The 18,915-nt window shown below is 42.3% G+C and overlaps 1 protein-coding gene across 1 annotated transcript in view; it reads left to right on the top strand.

The window, feature by feature from the left end:
• Positions 1–18,915, top strand: part of BTRC (beta-transducin repeat containing E3 ubiquitin protein ligase) — a 137,632-nt gene that overhangs the window by 76,477 nt on the left and 42,240 nt on the right. The gene's annotated exons all lie outside the window — the stretch shown is intronic.

Genomic DNA, 18,915 nt, shown 5'->3' with positions numbered 1-18,915 from the left:
TTATTGGGCAGACTCTGCCTACAGACATATGGGATGCATCTTAGGCCCGGTTCACATCTGCATTCGGACCATTCCGTTCCCCCCTCTACATGAAAAATGTGGAGAGAAAAGCGCTGTAAGTAGCACTTTTCTCTCCGCATTTTTCGTCCAGAAGCCACATAGACCCCCATTATAGTCTATGGGGTCTTTGGGTTTCCTAAGGTAACCGCTTTTTATGTGGATTAGGTTTCTGTTCTGTGGTGCTCAAGTGGACGTCCTGAACGGAAACCCATGCACAGATATGAACCGGGCCTTAGAATTCTTAAAATCCAGTAGTAAAATCCAGTTTCTATTTCTTTGTTATAGTTGTAACTTGCAGATCCTGGGTCCCAATGGAAAATTTGTGAGTGGGGCTAGACATGACTGCAACCCCTGCCCCCTTATTGTTACACTCCTATGTATGCACAAGCCATTTCCTACAAGATGCCTCCATTGCAGCCTGGATTCCGCCATTTCTATGGACTAAAACTCTTACATTTCAGTAAATCTTGAATGACCCTTTTGTCTTTAGGCCCCATGCACGGGATTCTAGTAGTGGACAAGTTTGCAGTCTGTGTTTTCCATGGACCTTATCGATGAAATTGATGGACCAAGCCAGAAAAACTTATAAAATGGGACCTGCTCCATATTTTACAGCTGGGTTCTCCTACGGCCCTCACATTAATGCATGAAATTCTGGCCATATGTATGGGACTGTAGAAGTTAATAGGTCTGTATGCTATAAGTTATTACAGATGGTACACAGACTATGGGGCCTTATGGTGTAGTTACCACTTTAAGATCAGAAGGACTTCAGAATGTATGCCCAAATGGTGGAATACATAGGGATTTATATAATGTAGTCCAGTGAGAATTCTTTGTATTCAGAGTTGGGCCCCATACATACGACCGTAATTTGATGCTGTATATTACCGTAATTGTGGTATAAAGGGACTGCAACAGGGACAGATTTGGAGGTAGCAGCAAATGGAGTCCTTTTGTAGATGAAGGAAAGGTGCTAGAATAGATCGGCACCGAAGATGCTTGTGTTGCAGAGAAGTCACAGCTGGAAGTAGTCATGGTGGTCCAGGCTGGATGGAAAATACAAGAAATGTGCACAACATCTCCTGTGAGGTTTTTTTTTTTTTTTTGTCTCCTGTCCCTGTGTACATTCTCAACCATATTCCCAGACAAATCCTGCACTGCTCTTCCCATGATTGTCCAAATAATGCACCATACACTACTGCATTCTCATCCAGGTCCCTAGGCACTGCCCAAATAATGGACCCTGCCCTGATGAATTGTGTGTTCCTAGTAGCTGTATTGTCAATCATAATCCCAGTATTGACCCTACGTAGCTGCATTGTCATGGTGATCCATGATCCCAGATTGCACCAAAAGATTGCACTCTACAGTACAGCATGGTCATCCATGTTTCTAGTTAGTTCCCAAATAATGGACCCTGCCCTGATGAAATATGTGTTCCTAGTTTTGACCCTACGTAGCTGTATTGTCAATCATAATCCCAGTATTGACCCTACGTAGCTGCATTGTCATTATCATCCATGATCCCCAATTGTACCAAAAGATTGGACTCTACAGTACAGCATGGTCATCCATGTTTCCAGTCCGTTCCCAAATAACGACCCTACCGATGGCTCGTATACGTCACCCATGCCCGTTCTAGCCTTCTCTATATCCCCGCAGCCCTTCTACGATCTTCCGCTCGGGCTATTCCAGTGGCTGGCTAATTTTGTCTAGAAAATAAATGATTCGGCTCCTCCATAAGTGCGGCCCGTGCTCCGGCGCTCATTGCCCTGCTCCGATATCCACTCTTATTTAATGAATTTTAATAGCGCGGTTGTTTAGATCAGAGAATTATATCTACAGGACAGAAGATATTTCAGCTGAGATTATGCTGAAGCAGTACGATTGTGGCGTGAGGAGAGCCATGCTGTTTAATGAGCACCACGTCCTTTTCTCATAAGAGATAGTAAACATTTTCCTCGAGAATTACGACTGAGCGTGAACTGTGTAACCGCTCCACGTTTGTTGCACTTTGCTGTACCAGCTATTACTGGCAATTAAAGGGGGGAAAAAACATATTGTAAACAATCGGATTATTTCTTTAAAACCTTTCGTTTTTAGGCTTGTGCGCTCTTCAGATGTATGGGAGCGTTTAACGTTGCCGGATCCATGCAGATGTTGTGTCTTGTGAGTCAGAACGCAGGGTTCTTGGAGGCAACTAGAAAACACAATGGGATACATGGATCATTGAGTGGCGTCCTACTAATGTGAGGAGGAGGCTCCCACTTTACTTTGTGATCTTTATTTTACTTGAAATATTAAAATAATGGGAAAAAACAGCTTGGAGATATCATTTCCAATTTGTCGTCCTCTGTGCGATCTTGAAAGTTTCTCGTTAGAAATTTCTAGAATCTCACGTATTGGGGTGGAAGTGTGACGTAGCAACCATTATCCACTGGGATGTGATAAGTACTGGATCATCATCAATATCAGATCGATGGAGGTCCACAGCGCCCCCACCAGTCAGCTGTTGTGGGCAGGTTGCCCGACATGCTGTGTATTGGCTGTGCCAGGTTCTTGGATTGAACGGGAGCTGAGCTTCAATTCCGATGCCTATTGGGCTGCAAAGACTGTCCACCGGACTTCTACGCCTTAAGTGGGCAATGATTTAAAGGGATCATGTCACCATAAAAATGAGGGCATCATGATTTGTATGAATATGCTTACAAAGATGGGAGGAATTGGATGGGGGGTACTGAGGACCCACCAGTATAATAATCATTCTATGGGCCCATTGTACTTGACTTTTGTTCTTAAAGCTACACAGACCTGTGTTTCTCCTCAGTAGTAGCTTCAGTAGTCCTATCCTTGGGTGTCCTAGGGTCCTGTCAGTAGCCGGCTGTCTCTTGCCATGAGCTAGGGCGCTTGCAAGCTGAGAGAACTGGAGACGCCACAAGATGATTGGTGATTGGGGCACCCAAATTGATGTTAAGACGTTTGTACCAAGGGAGGGATGGAGTTGGTCAGTATGCCTTTGTGCCTAGGTGTGATCTCAGCCACTGGCCAATAGGGGAGAAGGTGAGTCCCTCTGGTGGGACCCTGAGCCAAGCTGGAACCCCAAGTTGCCCTCACCTGCAGTCTGTACATCATGGTCCAAGGATATGTATGGCAGCTTTCAAAATGGCCCCATGTTGGACACCACCACACACATATTTTCCCCCTTCGCATCATAACACACACTGGATGGTTTTCTCAACCGCTGTTTGCAGGTGGTTGTGGACTTGGGTCCCACCTTTATCAGGGGTCCATCAGGGGATTCACCTGCTCCCCTGTGGGACAAGTCAGAAGATAGATAGGTGGCAATCGCTGATGGTCTTACTGCCACTACTTGCTTTAGTGGCCTGGAACTGCAGCGCTGTGAACCGTTGTGGTACCTTTTAAAGGGGTTTTCCAAGAAGTGGAGAAATCCGAGAAGGCTTGGAAGGTGTGACATTGAAAATTCAGGTGCAAGACGTGCCTGTGCTTGCCACACATGACTGCTGAGACAGCCCCTTTTTTGTCGGCCAACGCAAACAGTGGCTTCAAAAGGAATGGCAAAGGTCAAGGAAAGTCTTATACTTCTGCTAAATCCACTCCTGCTTCCTGTTTCAGACGATTGTGACCTCAGCCTTAAAGGGAGTGTGTCAGGTCCAAAATGTTTTCCAAAACTATACTAGTGCATTTAATAGCAGAAGCAGAAATCTTCATCTTTATATGGATATGGCAGTCGGCAGAAGCTGAAAATGTCACTGACTACTAAAGGACACCACTAACGTCAGCAATTCTAGAAGTACTTGGGGCCATCTGTAGGCAACTCTGGCACAGCAGGCCCCTCCCCTAATGCACTTGCAGTTCCATATCCAGAAGAAAAGCTGGTTATCTCTGCATTGCATCCTCTGTTTGTAGCCACGAAGATAGGTTTCTGTTCCTATTAAAAAGCATTCTAAGGGCGCCTTCACACGGAGTTACACTCCATGCTTTTTGTCCATTTTACATGTGTAAAAATACACGTGTAAAATGTAGTTAGCCATTGAGCGCAATGGCTTTTTTTTGTGTGTGCGCGCAGAAAAAGACGCGCATTATACGAAAAAAAACCATTGAACTCAATGGCTAACTACATTTTAGACTTTGTATTTTTACACATGTAAAATGTGCAGAGCGTAACTCTGTGTGAAGGAACCCTTACTGGTTTGGGGGGCATTTTTATACCTGACCGATTCCCTTTAAGGCAGAGGCCTCACGTTGCGGAAACACAACTTTTTTTTTTTTTTTTTTTTTTTCTTTTCTTGTAAGCCAAAGGCAAGAATGGCTACAAAAGGAATGGGGAATTATATAGGAATATCTTAGGGCTTTACGCGCGCTCCCATTGAAGTGAATGGGATGTGTTTGGAAGCGCTCGCGTGTACGGGTCTAAAGGAACGGAGTGCTTACGCCCTTTTTAAGGGGCCCTTACACTTCTCCCTTCTGCTCAATCCACTCCTGGCTTTGGCTAAAAAAAAAAAAAAGAAAAAAAAAAAAGCAACCAAATCTGCAACAAAAAAGCTGCATTTCCGCAACGTGGGGCCTTAGCCTTAAGGAGTAAACCTAATTCCCAGAATCAGAACCACCTATGGTTTTGTATTGCTCACCTGATCTTACATTATACTTTTTTTTTTTTTTTTTCTACCTCTTAAACTTTATGTTGTGGATTATTTTGAAATATCGGGCGGGTGCAGGAACCTTGGTCGTCCTCTAGGTGTCACAATTGCTATTAAAAGTAAACAAGTAAACCCAACTAAAAGTAATAATAAGTCCATAGTAATATCTGTCATCTACACCGTGTTAAACTTTACGCCGCCCGGCGCTCTACGCGGTATCTCATTAATGGCGGTACTTAAAATATAGGTAGCTGTTGTGGGGGTTTTTTTTTGTTTTTTTTTTTCTTTCCTCAATCCACCTAGTGTGTTCATTAGAAAAATGATGTGTTATAGAGTTCTCCAAGCAGAATGAGCGGCAGGGGCGAGCGCTGGTGCATGTCAGATCACCCGCACGGAGAAGATCACATGGCTTCTTCAAAAGTCAAACGATCAATTTGCCTCGTTTTGGCACTGTACTTAATGCACAAACAGTGCGATCTGCGGGGCTGTAATTGCATTGTTAAGGCCAAGGAACAAGCCTTTGCCTTTTCAGCAGACAGCTGGCAGGGAGAGAGGCATGTTGTTAGGAAAGAGAGAGGCAAGGCAAATAAAATTACTGCTAACGCTCAGAGATCGGCAGGAGCTCTACTTGCCTAATCTTACCGGTGGGAGCAAGCGGCTGTTGTAATCCAATTATAGCAGCATAAGCAATTTGTTAGACACTCCGCATAATGTAACAATTTCCCAATAAACTCTGACTTGTAATAACGTCGGCAAGAGCCCACATAAATCTGCCCGAATGGTGGGGGCTGGAGGATTCGGCTGGGGGCTTGTAATTGGCATCATCAGCACATTTTGTAGTGCAGGCTTTTAGTGCTGGGATTTTAAAACGCTTGTCAAAAAGTCTACCCCGCGAACCCTTTCCCTGCCAGGGACCAAGTGGTCCTAACCCCCCCACCCCCGTTCCTCCAAATAAATCGTATAATCAAAATATAGTCACGGCAAATATTAGCCGCTGTCCTGTCGGCCACCAGGAGGATTTGTGCGGCGTCTTGGGTTTCATCACCTGAAATACTGCTCGTGAAAAGTTTTACAGATCCTGGCACCTGCTCCGAGCCAACCCCTGCCCGCGTTGGATTGTTCCGTGTTTACTACCGGGCTGCCAAGCCTTGTTAATATGTTTTTATAGCAAAATTAGGAAAATATATTTGCGTACGCAGGTAGCGGCAGACGCCTTCGGGGAATGGGATGGGGCGTTCTTAATGGGAAGGGCAATGGCTTAAAACTTTTTTTTCGCCTGCTTTTGCTGGCGGTAATTAAAGATGCGAATGACTTGGCTATAGGGGACAATGGGAGTATATCAAACCTTACATACTAAAAAAAAAAAAAATTCACATTGCTTTACTAGGTTAGGATACAATCACAACGTGGTTTTTTTTTTTTTTTTTTTCTTATGAACATGACCCCTTTGGTTCTATTTGAGTAGGGGTGAGAGGCCCATATATATATATATATATATATATATATATATATATATATTATAATTTTTTTTTTTTTTATTAGACACCAAAAAGTTACATACAAACAAAAATAACTATAGAAATGGATCTCCTATGTCCGATTTTAAAAAAAATAAATGAATAAAATAAATGCATTCTCCGTCCATTTTACATCCATTGAACGCATCTGCTAAACAGATATGAGAGAATTCACACATAGCAGAAATTTCTGTTTCTGTACACTATAATAAAAAAATAATTTCGATTAATAGAATAGAATTTCAGTCAATCGATCAAATCTGGATATAATGGATACAAAGTTTCACTGGATTTCTGTATGCGTGAGGTGGGGTGGGTGGGTGGTTGTTTTGGGGGGGGGTTTTGTCATGTATTTGCAGTTTTGTCCCATGACAATCCTATGTAATCCCATGTGTCCCATGTAATCCGTGGTGAAATAATAGACATCCTGCTTATAGAAAGTTTGTGCTTTATGTCAGTTTCGCTTGTTTACTGCAGTTCTTGAAGTTTTTTTTACAGTTTTCTCCACTTTGCTGCACAGATGTCAGGTTTTTCGCCCCCAAATCCAGATTTGGAAATGCGTAATTGGGTAGAAGTACCAAGCAGTCAGTTTGGCAAATAAAGCAATGAGATCAGGATAAGAGCAACGGACATTAATGGACAGATGTAGATTGAGACTCCTCCATTGGGGTTTGGTGGCCATCTCCATTCACCCCAGTGTAAAAGTAAAAAAAAAAAAACAAAAAAAAACCTACGTGTGAAAGTTAGAAATGAATGGGCGTTAATAATGACAGTGTGAACGTAGCCTAAGGCTTTGCTCAGTTCGTTGTACGTCTGATGCAGAGTCCAAAAGTCTTACAAGATGGAGAAAACTGGTGGAAACAAGACTGACACCTATCGGACCCCATTACAGTCAGTGTTCCCTCCTTGAGATTTGTTGTCTGTTATTGATGTTAACCAAGTATGTATATGTATTGTGTGTATGTATGTAATATGTGTCTGGGTGTGTGTGTATGTAATATTTGTGTGTGTGTATATAGTGTCTGTTTGGGTGTGTCTATGTATGTAGTATGTGTCTGTGTGTGTATGTAATGTGTTTGTGTGTGTGTGTATGTAATATGTGTTTGGGGGTGTGTGTATGTAATATGTGTTTGTGTGTGTATGTAGTGTCTGTTTGGGTGTGTCTATGTATGTAATGTGTTTGGGTGTGTGTATGTAATGTGTGTTTGGGGGGGTGTGTATGTAATATGTGTGTGTGTATGTAGTGTCTGTTTGGGTGTGTCTATGTATGTAATATGTGTCTGTGTGTGTGTAATGTGTGTTTGTGTATGTAATATGTGTTTGGAAGTGTGTGTTTGGATGTGTATGTAATGTGTCTGGGTGTGTGTGTAATGTATGTAATGTGTGTATATTTATATATGCGCACACACACATATAAATATATACACATACTAATGTATGTGTGCATAGAAATATATATATATATATGTAAATAGATTTAAAAAATATTTGTGTATATGCACACTATGCATTATATTTGTATAATATAGTGTGTGTATATAGTACAATGTTTTTTTTTGTTGTTGTTTATATGCACATACGTGTGTTTGCTATATATGTGAGCATACATCTATATGTGTATATATGCCTAATGAATAGCCATACCAGTTATGTACACTCTACTACCTGAGCAATGGCCAGCAGTTACATCTGCTGTATACCACTATATATACCCTCCGTGATGAGTAGCTTTCCTATAAGTAACCTATGATGTATGACTATACGTTCCATTCTGCAGGCTTGCTAATTCCCCGCCTTGCGCGCTTCCTCCCTGTATTACATACCATTCCTTTTGATGTTAAATACTGTTGCAGAAAGATCCCGCTGTCATTGTGATTACAATTGTAATAAATTCGGTTTTAATGTACACACACATAGATAGAAGGAGGCGAGAGCAGATCTGGGTGCCGTTTGCAGCAAACACATTAGTAAGCGGTCATGCCCCTATTAAAACCGCCTTTGTCTTCCTGTAACTAATGGCTCTTTCTCATGGTTTTGACAGGGAGCGGCGCACATTATTTTCTCCTGATATTGTAATAATAATGAGAGCAAATTAGAACAATCAGTTTACACCGATGGCTCTTGATTGGAGACGAGGAGCAATATGGCAACAGGCAATCCATCTTGTGACTCCTGTCACATTAACTTCGGCACTGTGAAAGGATCAGGCGGGGCAGCAGGATCCCGTCCAATCAGAAGGCGGAAATTAATGACGGCCGTATTGTTCTGTGATCAACCTTTTAATTAGCAAGACAGGAGATGGAAGAAATAATCTCAGTCCACAGCTGCCGACTGTCATTCATGTTTTTCTAAAGAGGAAAAAAAAAAAACCAGGCGAAAAATTCATTGGTTTAGAATGACACGCTTTGTCTACGAGCAGAGCCGAAATCTGTTTGTGATGTCGCAAAAGAAGCCTACATATGTCTGCGGAATATCACAGCCTTGTTCATGCTAATGAGCGCGCTCCGCTCTCCCCGTCGCTCAGTAATATCTCCATCCCGCTGCCGTACCACGCCATATATGTATTTTGTATTCTTACGCTAATAGAACAAATGATCGCGTTAGCCAAAGGTTCCCCTCGAAACAAACAGCTTTCGCCCAGCTGGTAGCCATTGTGCAAAAAAATGCTCCCGTCACTTTAAAAACGCTGGCAGAGTGCTTTAGTGCATTAGCATTTTAATAGATGAATAAAAATTGGCTTATTAAAAGGCTTGCTTCAGACATGGCTTCAGATCTAGCACGGTGGTTTTGTGTATTGGGGTAGGAACGCTTTTCTTCCCAGAAGTGTAACTTTTTATTCAGGCCCTGCTTTTAAGCGGTGTTCACACCTAACCTTGCAAAAAATTCCTGATCGTACATAGGATATGTTCCTTGTCCCCTTGTGTATCGCTGTCTCCATTGCTGAAATATTGCAACAACAACAACAGCGCAACATTGCTCCAAAGAGCTCATTTGCATATTGAGAAAAACCACAATCTATTGGCAATGGTAGAAGCCACCTTCACCACCTTCATCAAGTCTAACTATTTGCATCATTTAATAGGCTCTGCTCCACTGATTCCAGCACAGTTGGAATTTTTTCTCTAGCCCCCACCATTCCGGAGCAACAAGCGCAAGCAGTTTTGGTGCCTGATGAGCTATTTAGGTGGATGGTTTCAGGCAGGAGTAGGCAAGGGGTGCGAATCTGAGCTCTAATACTGATTGCCTGTGATTGGAGCTCTTAGTCACGCCCCAGTGTCTGGCACCACTCTTCTGACATTGCAAAGCACATCGGGCACCAAAACTAGGTGGGAGGTCCCTGCCTTCCTGCTTCAGCCTTGGACCACCCACCTGACACTAGAGCACATAACTATGCTGAAAATAACAGAACTATTTGTTTGGGAATGGTGACGACATGAGGAAAGCCTCTGATGCATTTACCTACAATGGCTACCAGTTTCTCAGATTAGCCTATGTACACTGTCCATTGGTCATCTCGGACACCTCCCTCCTGCAGTGCTAGTCAATCCAATGGGAGATGGGTGGGGTGTGGAAGAGTGTCCCGAACCACAAAAGGTTTTTCTGAGAAGCCGTTGACCATTGTAGATGAATGCAGGAAGAGCTGGGAATCTAAAGTCCATAACAGTGGGCAGGGGTGAACCTACCTTTTTTGCCGCCCAAGACGGACGACAGCCCCCCCCCCCCTGGGCGGAGCAAAGGGGGGGGCGGAGCGAAGGGGGTGTGGCAGAGCGGCATTAGCAGGCAGGGAGAGGACCTGCTCTCTGCCTGAGCGTGAGGGGAGGCCGCTGGACCAGCGCTGCGTCCACAGGGCCTCCCCAATCCACCGCTTGGTGACGCTAAGCCAGTACAGGACAGCTTGTCCTGGACTGGCTTAGGTAAGCAAAAATGCCGCCCTCCCCGGGGCCCTGGCGGCGCTGACAGTGGGACTAAAAGAGGTTTTTTTAATATATTATCCATGTTTTAAAGAGAACCTGTTACCAAGTAAAACATGCTAAGTAAAATACATTTATTCTCCTCATTCCCCTGATCAATTTCATGTTTTTCTTTTTAAAATCCATCCACCCATTCAAAAGATATGGCCCTTGAAAGACTAGCTGTAAACTAGCTCCGATTGTCCCAGTGGGTGGGGACTTTTTCTCTGAAGATCCCGCCCACTCCGGGAAGCCGCGCTAGTTTATAGCTAATATTTCAGGGGTCATATCTTTTGAATGGATGGACGGATTTTAAAAAGAAAAACGCCAAATTGATCAGGGGAACGGTGAGAATCAAATGATGTATGGTGTTAACATGTTCTACTTAGTAACTGATACGCTTAAAAATTTTTATAGATCTGGAGGGTCGTTTTCATCAAGGAGTATTAACTTGACTTTTGCGCCATCCTTCGCTTTCTTCTCCTACGTGGAGTTTTGCGCTCCCTGCTGTGGATATATTCCAGGTTATTTCGCACAGTGTGTATATATGGCTGTGAAACATTGCTCCTTTTGGAATCGTTTGACAAACCTATTTAATTTCTTACGGCAGCGATGGTACAGAAGCAGCTTATTTTCTTTACAGTACATCTGTTTCCAAGGACATCACATTTCGGGAAACGCATTTAACGATTACTTAACAAAATGCTAGTTGTTAATGACATGAGTCAGCAACTTTCTTCCAAGACCTGTTTGCTAATGTCTTGTACGGCAGCAAAAATTAGCCATAAAAGCTCGGACTAATTAATGTCACTTGTGAATTTTCATACTTTTTCACATTTTTGTAATTGAGTCGTCCGATAGTTTTTACTTTTTTTGTGTTTTTGTTGCTAATACATTTAACCTTATGCGGAAAGCGGGAGTTAAAATCACAGGCAATTATTTTTTACGTAATTTCCAAATGTGTGTATATAAAATTTCCAATTTTGCCAACAAACCATATAGCAGCACATATCAGGGCTTTGGATTCAGTCTGGACCAGTTTGGGAAAAAAAAAAATAGAAAATTTTAATTTATATTATACAATTATTAATATTGTAGAATTAGATGTGTAGCTTGGTACAGATTTACTTCCAATGGAATACAATCATGGGTCGTATTTTGTGATTTGGAGGAGCTTTACGGCATCTGTCTGCCTTTTACAAAGGAGTCGTAGTCCGAATTAGGCTTTGGAAGAATCGGAAATGGTGGTTTGACCTACCATCACCCCTGATGAAGATCTATCAATGCTACAAGAGTGCTTAGTATTGACTAAAGAGGGAACCAAATCTTTCTCATACTCATCAGTGGACCAAGCTAGAACCAAGACCTGCCATACACATTAGATAAGTCAGCCAAGTTCTCCACCACACCTCCAACATGCGAGAATCGACCTCTACTAGACCCACCCTCCCTCCAACACCTGCCTTTGGTCGAGAGTTTTATTCTGCTCGATACACATGAGATGGTTGGCTGGTCTTGCCCAAATTGCCAGATCTGGCCAACTTTTGTCTGTGTATGACCTAGCTTAAGACTTGTCGTAAATTAGAGGTGGACATCTCTTTTCCCTGCAGAAGATTGGCCACCAACAATCTGATAAAACCTTCATTCATTGGGACAGATTTGTCATGTCTTGTAGGACAATTTTCTGGCATATGAGACATTAATTGCAATTTTTTTTTTTTTTTGCAAAATTTTTTAACTTTTTCTAGTGGTTCTTATTGTTCCTGAACAGTGGACTTAGACGAGGCGAGAACATCAGCCCCACCAGATTTATTATTGTTTTGTGCCAGAAATGTAGCAAAAATATTGCTGCAAATTTACACCAGCTATGGAGGGTGCACAGCATATAAATAGGCACCTTGTCCGAAATGATGACTGCTTCCCCATCTCAGTGGCCATGGACTGGCTGGCATTGAAAATGGTTTTTGTTGGGTTTTTTTGTTCATAGGTGCATAAACTGAGGTTTGCTGTACAGTTGGGTGATCTAATGTCATACTTTTTGTGACATCTACTTGTGTTGGTGTCGTACAGCTGATCAGATATCCATCTTTGGTCAACTTGAATCTCTGTGGCCAGTTTTAGGACAATTGGTGGTCTCTATTGTAGGACCATTGCTTGATATGGACTAGACCAGACGTTCCCAAACTTTTTTTTTTTCCTCGTAGACCACTTTCAAAATGTTACTGGTTTCGGTGGACCCCCTGCTACTACATTTCTACCATATTTCCAAAACTCGTCAAAAAATGTGAAGATTAGATCTAACGATGGAAATTTGCGTCGTGGCTGAGACCCCTGGGGGTCCACCTTGGACCACTTTGGGAATCACTGGACTTGACTCTAGTACTCTGTTGTTGGAGACCCTTTTTCCCCATGCTGAAGCCAGAAACGTATACAGAATGGTTCCCATTCGTCTGGAAGGTAAACCTACAAACTTGACCTAGGGATTGAAATTTAAGGGTCTCAACCATTTCGAGAGCACAAAGTACCAACTTCTTAAAACTGAGGTTCTTTCCCGTAGACCTCCTACAATCTATATTTGGGATTTTCCATAATTAGTTGTTTATGCTAAATAAATAAATATACATATAAAATATATATAATTTTTCTAACAATTGTTTTAATCATCAGTTGCTTTGTAAGTTATTAAAATTGCCTTTTTCTTACAAATGTGCAGATTTGAGCCCATGACAGTGATGAAGCCCGCTCGCTTCTGTATGTAGCTTTCCACCTATCGAATGTGGTTGAGAAATTGCCATCATTTGAGTCCCTCCAGGGGCAAGCACAGATTAGAAAACAGCTGCCAAAGACCCATATTAGAGGCAGAGCTGCCAATCACCCATTGCTTCATAAAACAAAGTCCCACAATTCATTGTGTGACACATGTGGCATAGAATACTGCTAGCCTAGGAATCGATACTGACTGACAGCCCTGTGTGGCCATGACGTCTACTTTTATATGCATACAATGTCTGAGATTACATCTGATTTTTAGGGTTTTGTTTTTTGTTTTTTTTTTCCCACCTTCAGTGTGAAAAAATAAAATTATTTTACAGCTTGTAATGATGCAAAGCTTCTAGTAACCTGTACATGCTTATTTTTGCCAACTTTCTAATTTACTCAACTTTTCGCACCAAATCTAACATGGCAGTTGATACTTTTAGGTTAAAGGGATCCTATCATTAAAACACAATTTTTTTTCTGCCTACCACGTAGGAATAGCCTTAAAGACTATTCGTCTCCAACCTTTAGATGGCTTCTCTGAGCCACCGTTCCGTAGAAATACAGTTTTCGTCGATATGCAAATGAGTTCTCTTGCAGCACTGGGGGCGGTCCCCCGTGCTCAAACAGCACTGGGGGTGTCCCCAATGCAGCGAGAGAACTCTCCAGTGGCGCCTCCATCTTCAGGAACGGGCTCTTCACGCGTCTTCTTTCGGTGCCGGTGGTCAAACTTCTAGGCCTCCGGCAGAGCCGACTGCACATGCCTGTGGCCACAAGAAAAATGGACACTTACACAGTAAGTAAACGGCCATTTTCTTGTGGCCTGTGCTGCGAGAGAACTCATTTGCATACCGACAAACAACGGGATTTCTTCGGAACGGCGGCATGGAGAAGACATCTAAAGGTAGGAGAAGAATAGACAGAAAAAATTGTGATGATAGGATCCCTTTAAAGCTCCAAGTTGTGGTAACGCAACTTTTTTGTTGTTGTGGCTTTTTAACCGGTTAAGGACCGCTGGCCGTAAATTTACGGCCAGCAGTCCTGGTCTCTAAGACCAGCCGATAGTAAATTTACGGCCGGTCTTCAGAGACTCACTAGGCAGGGGGTGGGGCGGGGGGAGGGCAGGGGTTAGGTGTTACTAACACCTAACCACCCCCTCAACAACGTTCAGTCGGACTCAGTTCCGACTGAACGTTTTAACCCTTTCGATCGTGCCGTGAAACATCACGGCGCGATCGAAAGGGATCCGCCGAAGATTGAAGCTGATCGGCACCCCCCGCGGCGAGATCGGGGGGTGCTGATGTCAGTAGAAGGTAGTCTGGGGTCTGGCCAGTGACCCCAGACTACCGGAGCCCCACATACCTGGTTGATCCTGCCGACCGATGGAGGAAGTGAGCGATGCAGCTCACTTCCTCTGCAGCTTGCAGGACACGAGCAGGCTTGTGTCCTGCTCGTGTCCTGTCTGCTATTGTGCAGATTCAGTTGATGCTTTCATCAAAGCATCAACTGATTGAAGTGTCCTAAATGGACACATGAAAAAGTTAAAAAAAAAAAAAGTTAAAAAAAAATAAAGTGTATGAAAAAAGTAATAAAGTTATAAAGCCCAAAAATCCCTTTTTCTCTATACAAAATGAATTATATAAAAAAAGTACTAAAAATTAATAAAAACAATGCAAATTTGGTATCGCCGCGTCCGTAACAACCTGTACAATAAAACTGAAATTATATTTAATGTATATGGTGTACAGCTGAAAAAAAAACGGAAAAAACCCGCCAGAAGTAATGATTTTTCACCATATCACCTTACAAAATATGCTATAAAAAGTGATCAAAAAATCATATGCACCCCACAACAGTACCAATAAAAAGCGCAGGTTGTCCCGCAAAAAATAAGCCCTCAACCAACACTGTCAACCGAAAAATAAAAATGTTACGCCTCTCAGAAGATGGCGATGCAAAAATCACTGATTTATGTCCCCAAATGTGTTTTTGTTCTGCAGAATTAGTATCGCATAAAAAAATACTATAAATGAGGTATCGCCGTAACCGTACCGACCCGCAGAATAAAGGCTACATGTTACTTATACTGTACGCTGCATGGCGCAAAATTTAAAGGGTACAACTCAATGCCAGGATTGATTTTTTTATTTTTTTTTTAAATCCAGCAAGAGTTAATAAAATGTATTCAGTATGTTGTAGGCACCCAAAAATGGTGTCATTACAAAATACATCACATCCCGCAAACAACAAGCCCTTATATGGCCACGTCACCAAAAGAATAAAGAAAATATAGCATCTAGTAATGTGAAGACAAAAAAAACCAAAATCGCCAAATTATTAGAATACAACTGGCGGCGTCAGGAAGGGAATGTATAAGCAGTGTGAGCGAATATCAGTGGACACCCCAGATTTACAGCTTATGAGGGAACAGACACCAGAAGTGACCCCCAAAGTGACCCCCAGAGTGACTCCCCCAATCATAGGAGCTACTGGGACATAGTAGGGAATTTGGTGTCTGCAATGTTCTCCGCACCACTTATATATTCCCTCTTCGCCATCCGCCGTGCAGTCACGTCCGGATACTAATACTCACTACACCCCCTGATAAATTCTTTGAGGGGTGCAGTTTTCAAAATGGGGTCACTCCTTTGGGGAATCCACTTTTCTGGTACCTTACAGGCTCTACAAACATGACATGGCGTCCAGATACCAAACATCTGAATCTGTACTCCAAAAGCCTCATCGCGCTCCTTCCCTTCTGCGCCCTGCTGTGCGCCCAAACTGCAGTTTATGCCACATGTATGACATATGTATGACACTGGTGTACCCGGGATAACGGACGTAATGTCATATGTGGGAATAAACTGATATTGGGGCACAGCCAGACACAGAAGGGAAGAAGGGTTATTGGGTTTTTGGAGCGCAGACGGTTTGGTTTTTGGATGCCATGACACTTTTGCACAGCTGAAACGCCAGTAAAGTGGAATCCCCTGATATGAGACCCTATTTTGGAAACTACACCCCTGAAGGATTTATCCAGGGGTACAGACAGCATTTTTAGCCCCCAAGTTTTGCTATAACTTATTATCCATAAATGAATACGAAGCTGATTGTGAGAGGTGAAAATGACCATTTTTCCAGGAATACATCATTTCTGTGCGTAATATATTGTGCCTGACTTGTATCAGAGATGAACGCTCTGAAAGCTGTTGTGCCCGGGATACCCGCTTACCAGTTTTTGGAGTATCTCTGCTGACATAAGTTGGGCACAACATATCGGGCACTGAAATGGCGAATCTCTGGAAATTTTTCATTTTTAACTTCTCATTATCAGTTGCGATTTCATTTCTGGAAACTAAATAAATGCAACACTCAAGGGTTAAAAATTCTCGCTACGCCACTTGATAAATCCCATCAGTGGGCTAGTGTCCAAAATAGGGTGACATGTCTGCGGATTCCACTTTATTGACAATTCAGGGGCTTTGCAAAAGTGACGTCCAAAAACCAAACTGTGCTCCAGAAACCAAAATAGCGCTCCTTCCCTTCTGCGCCCTGCTGTGTGCCCAAACTACAGTTTATGCCACATGTATGACACTGGTGTACCCGGGATAACGGACGTAATGTCATAAGTGGTTATAAACTGATATTAGGGCACAGACGGACACAGAAGGGTTATTGGGTTTTTGGAGCACAGATGGTTTGGTTTTTGGATGCCATGACACTTTTGCAGAGACCCTAAACTTGCCCCTACAAAATGGGGTTTACAGTTACCTCCAGGTCTCTCCAAAAGGAACATGGCCCCCAGAAAGTCCCTCTAAATCTGTACCCCAAAAGCTAAAAAGCGCAGTGCTCCTTCCCTTCTGAGCCCTGCTGTGTGCCCAAGCAGCAGTTTACACCCACATATATCATTTTTTGCCCCTCGGGATGGCCCCTTAATAGTTTTAGGAGTGCAGGTCTCTGACAACACAAAGTGGGTGCAACGTATTGGGCACCGAAATGGCATATTTCTTTCAAAATTTCAATTTTCATTTTGGACATTCATTTTTTGGAAGCATTTTAGGCACAAAATGATAATACCCCTTGATTCATTCCATGACAGGTGTAGTTTATAAAATGGGGTCACTTTTGAGGGGTTTCCATTGTATTGGTACTTTAGGGGCTCAGCAAATGTGACATGGCACCTCAAAACTATTCCAGCCACATCTGCCCTCCAAAATCCAAATACCTCTCTTTCCATTCTGAGCCTCACCATGTACCCATACAGCAGATTATGGCCACATATGGGGTATTGCCGTGTTCAGGAGAAATTTTTTAACAAACTGTGGGGGGCTTTTAATTTTTTAACTACTTGCAAAATTAAAAATATGGCGCTAAATGGACGATACATTGTGAAAAAAAAGTAATTTTTCATTTTTACGCCCCAATGTTAATAAAATCTGTGAAACAGCTGTGAGGCCAAAATGCTCACTCTACCCCTAGATAAATTCTATGAGTGGTGTAGTTTCCAAAATGGGGTCACTTATAGGGGGTTTCCACTTTATTGATACTTTAGGGGCTCTGCAAATGCGACATGGGACTTGAAAAATATTCCAGCAAAATCTGTCCTTCAAAATTAAAATAGCGCTTTCCATTCTGAGCCCCACCATGTTCCCATACAGCAGATTATGGCCACATATGGGGCATTTCTGTGTTCAGGAGAAATTGTTTAACGAACTTTATGGAGCTTTTTCCCCTTTATCCTCTTGTGAAAATGAAAAATTTGGGGCTAAATTGACAGTTTATTGGAAAAAAAGTAATTTTTCATTTTCATGCCCCAATGTTAATAAAATCTGTGAAACAGCTGTAGGGTCAAAATGCTCACTATACCCTTTCATATGTTCTTTGGGGGGTGTAGTTTCCAAAATGGGGTCACTTTTAGGGGGTTTCCAGTGTATTGGTACTCTAGGGGCTCTGCTAATGCGACATGGCACCTAAAATTATTCCAGCAAAATCTGCCATCCAAAAGCCAAATAGCGCTCCTTCCATTCTGAGCCCCGCCATGTTCCCATACAGCAGATTATAGCCACACATGGGGTATTGCCGTGTTCAGGAGAAATTTTTTAACAAACTGTGGGGGGCTTTTACTCCTTTATCCCCTTGTGAAAATTAAAACTTTGGGGATAAAGTGACATTTTAGTAATTTTTCATTTACACATCCCAATGTTAGTAAAATCTGTGGAATAACTGTAGGGTCAAAATGCTGACTATACCCCTTGATGAATTCTGTGAGGGGTGTAGATTCTAAAATGGGGTCACTTTTGGAGGGTTTCCATTGTTTTGGTACTCTAGGGGCTCTGCAAATGAGGCATGGCGCTGAAAATTATTCCAGCAAAATCTGCTGTTCACACACCCAGTGTCGCTCCTTCCCTTCCATGCACTGCTGTGTACCCAAAAATCAGTTTACACCCACATGTGGGGTATTTCTGTGTACGGGAGAAATTGCATAACAAAATGTGAGATGCATTTTCTCCTTTAACCCTTTGTGAATGTGTTAATTTTAGGTCTAAATGAATGTATTAATGAAAAAAAATGAAATGTCTAAATTTCACTTCCATATTATGTTTATTCTTATGAAAAACTTAAAGGGTTAACAAACATCCCAAATGCTGTTTTGAATAATTTGAGGGGTGTAGTTTTGAAAATGGGGTGATTTATGGGGGTTTCTATTATATAGGCCTTTATAATTCCTTACAGAACTGAAGCGGTCCCTAAAAAATTGGTTTGGAGAATTTTCTTGCAAATCTAGAAAATCGCTGTTACACTTGTAAGCCTTGTAACGTCCAAAATAAATTAAAAGACAATCAAAAGATGATGCCGATATAAAGCAGAGATATGGGAGATAATATTTATTCATGTATTTGGGTGGTATCACTATCTGCCTGAAAAGCAGAGAATTTCACATTTTGAAAATTGCAATTTTTTCAAAATTTC

This window comes from Leptodactylus fuscus, chromosome 10, assembly GCF_031893055.1.
Source record: "Leptodactylus fuscus isolate aLepFus1 chromosome 10, aLepFus1.hap2, whole genome shotgun sequence".
In the NCBI taxonomy this organism is placed as follows: Eukaryota; Metazoa; Chordata; class Amphibia; order Anura; family Leptodactylidae; genus Leptodactylus; species Leptodactylus fuscus.
This window is presented reverse-complemented; position numbering and strand designations above follow the sequence as displayed.